General features: G+C 40.4%; 1 protein-coding gene across 3 annotated transcripts in view; it reads left to right on the top strand.

Annotated features, from left to right (window-relative positions):
* Positions 1-578: 578 nt before the first annotated feature.
* The window catches only part of LOC118341115 (dystrobrevin beta-like), a 32,844-nt gene continuing 29,962 nt past the window's right edge, over positions 579-3,460 (top strand). For all 3 annotated transcript variants that reach the window (XM_035679306.1, XM_035679307.1, XM_035679305.1), the window contains exon 1: positions 579-819. The gene's annotated coding sequence lies outside the window, so the exon portion shown is untranslated. The remainder of the gene's footprint in view (positions 820-3,460) is intronic.

The raw sequence follows: 3,460 nt of genomic DNA, 5'->3' as shown, positions 1-3,460 counted from the left end.
AACCGTTGGAAGGAAAGTAAGTTAGTTACTATAGAAACTAAAACCGTACCGTTAACCGTTGGAAGGAATGTAAGTTACTATAGAAACTAAAACCATACCGTTAACCGTTGGAAGGAAAGTAAGTACGTTACTATAGAAACTAAAACCGTACCGTTAACCGTTGGAAGGAATGTAAGTTACTATAGAAACTAAAACTGTACCGTTAACCTTGGAAGGAAAGTAAGTACGTTACTATAGTAACTAAAACCGTACCGTTAACCGTTGGAAGGAAAGTAAGTAAGTTACTATAGTAACTAAAACCGTACCCTTAACTGTTGGAAGGAAAGTAGGGTTAGTTACTATAGAAACAGAAACCGTACCGTTAACCATTGGAAGGAAAGTAAGTTAGTTACTATAGAAACTTAAACTTTACCGTTAACCGTTGGAAGTAAAATACGTTAGTTACTGTGGAAACTGAAACGGGACCGTTACATGTCAAGTGAGCATTGAGTTGGTTTTGTGTCAGCAGCGTACACCGCTCGCTGTCAGAGGGGAGGGGACAGGACTGGACCGAGGAGAAGTGATTCTTTCAAAAATAGTACACTTCATCACAGAAGCGACCGGTACAGCAGCGGCAGCGGGCGGGTATGGAGGGTGCGAAACATGATTCGCTACAGAAATAAATAACGGGACCGGGAAGATATTATATTGATACCAAAGAGGAGGCAACAAAACACGGTGGAAAGAGGAAGCGGATATTTCAAGAGAGAAGAAGTTACAGCTAGCTGAAGTCAGTGCTGATGTATTTGTGGCCACGAATACCTGCCGAAAATAGTCCCGGTGAGTAAACCCCGGTCTCACATAGTCTGTTAAAGGATATAGCAGAGTCACAAAGACTAAAAGTTTAGCTTTTTAAGTCGGTGTAAAGTTTCCCCTTCAAATTGAATCAGAGTTTGGAGAGAGTTAAAGAACACATTGATTCATGGGGGAACAAGGTGAACAGGGAGTTAAACTTTCTGCAACATGGCCGCTCAGATGTCACACAGCTTTTCCAGAAGAAGGCAGAACCTAAATGAGTTTTGACACAAAGTCTTTGAATCATTGGAGCTCAACTTGTCCGATGAAATGAAGCACTTCAAAGTGGTCAGATGCGGTGTCCGTCTGTAGTGGACCGATAAGTCATGCCCACTTTTCAAATCAAAACTACTCTTGGTGTTTGTTCTCTACGGGAGGGACGATGATCCATTCAAAAGTCTGCCAAGTCTACGTTACCTGTCCTGTCGCTAAACACACCGGCTTTGTGCAGTATAACTTAATACTTTTTATAAATCGTCAGGGTCCACTGCGAAATTCGGCACACTTAATGAATTAATGTTAAGTGTGCACAAAATGTACACTTAAAATGCAACACGCTGAATGGAAACAGATGCGAAGTTAACTAGTAATTGTATTATGATAAGGATGCCAGTGTGAGGGCTAATAAACCATTTAATCAGAGCAGTTGGATGAAAATAATTGCTTTAATCAATCATAATAGCTTTAATGAATGATCAGGAATATAGTGAATCATTGTATGTGACCTGTGTGTTGGATGATTTATCACACAGCCTGTCAAAAGGTGTTATTAGAGATGGCCTACACATTTTTGGAGCTTCCCCCATCTCTACAGCTGGTGAAGTATTATTAGTAATATAGTGTTATTAGTATGTTACTAATATATCATTATCAGGCTCTTCATGAATCATTTCCTGTCCCTTATTGAATATTTGAACCCTAAAGGTGAAAGGTGGAGTACTTTAAACCAAACAAACAGATTTTATACAATATCCCACTTTCTGTATCCCAATTAAAACACCAAATATAGCTGTTTTCTCTTTCAGCTGCTGTTATTTTGACAGTTAAAAAGTGCGCAGACCCTTAACCTAGCAGCTCTTTATTTATTTGACTTGTTCTATCAGCCGCTGAAGATCAAACACGAGGGTCAAGTTCATTAACAGTGCAATCATAGGCTGTTACAGAAGTGGCATGTAAAAAATCCAACCAAACAAAAACACATTTAGTGCATTTTAAAGTCTGTGTCCAGTCAGGTTGCAGACTTCTGCTAACAGTTTCTTCCTGTGGAGGAAAGTAAAGAGAGAAATCACAGTAACTAAACCGTCCCCCGAGGGTCTTTTACTGTTTCCCTGATTGTGTACTTTAATTGGGCAGTGGGCGATTCGTTTACATCTTTAAAAGGCCAAAATGAGCGAAGCCTCCCACTTTTCCTGGCTCCCACCGCCCTGCACATGATAACCAGGTATTAAAAATATATGCATGTGTGTGTGCCAGCGTCTCCAAACAGGGTTTTCTTTAAAAACCTTATTATTTTGTCTGATTTACTTGCAGAGAATTGTTTGTGGTTTCTTCTCCACAGCCTTTTAATTTATAACATTTCGCCTCAGTATCTCCATGTGGAAAGATTTTAGTAGTTGATTTATAGTGGTGCTGATTGCGGTACTGTCTCCACTGTGGGTGTGGAGATAATAGCTGTGAGGGTGAAACCTGTGATTAGAAGTACACTCGTTCCTATCCAGCTTCTAGTTTATATCATTTCTCTGGAGTTAAATTATAGTGAAATTTAAGTATTCCTCATTTTGCGCGCAGGAGCCGCTGAGTGGCCCTCCGATACTCCTGACCTCAGAGCTTTATACTCGTTCACTGTTTGATGTTTTAATGCTCAGGTAGCTCGCAGGATAGCAGTAAAGTAGTGTAATGACGGACGAGTACAGCTGAGGCAAAGACAGACCAGTTTTTGTCTTTGTAAGTTTGTATAACAGCTTGTTTTTAATTGCTGTCGTGGCTCTCTAAGGTGATACTGAGTTGAGTTGAATTCTGGGACCTTTTGTCTTGAAATCCCTGAAATCTTTTGTATGAATCTGCAACACATATTGTGGAATATTTCAGGTCGGTCGGCCTGCAAGATTAATCTGAAACAATCAAACACTCTGGTTTCTTCATGACAGTGAACACAACTTTCACTTCCTCTTTCCTCTTGTTTATGTTTCTTTTGTGTCGTCTTCCTGTATCTTTCATGACATCAGTTTCTCACTCTTCCTTCCTTCTGAGTACATCTTGATTTTTCTCTGCTTTTCTTCTTCTCATCTCCCTGTCTTCGTCTTCATTTCCTGCTCTGTCTCTCTCTTTCTCCGCGCATCGCTCTCTTCATTTCATCCTCTCTTTCTTTGCAGTTGGCATGGCGACCTTACAGTCCTTTGGGCATACCAGACTCCCCACCCAAAGACAGATACGTTCAGGTTTCAGTTCTACACTTGAGTCGACTTCGGTTCCAGCTAGAGATGCATGACATTGGAGTTTTGCCAGCATTCGATATGCCGCTATTTTCCAGCTCATTTTGTCCATTCGCTGATGTATGCACATATTTTGTGAACCTAATTGCAGAGAACATCAAAGCTCAGACATAAAACTGAAAGATTCTTCGTAC

Source organism: Morone saxatilis, unplaced genomic scaffold, assembly GCF_004916995.1.
Source record: "Morone saxatilis isolate NCDOM2014 unplaced genomic scaffold, NCSU_SB_2.0 Contig7, whole genome shotgun sequence".
NCBI lineage: Eukaryota > Metazoa > Chordata > Actinopteri > Moronidae > Morone > Morone saxatilis.
The sequence above is the reverse complement of the archived record's forward strand: the minus strand, read 5'-3'. Positions and strand labels throughout refer to the sequence as shown.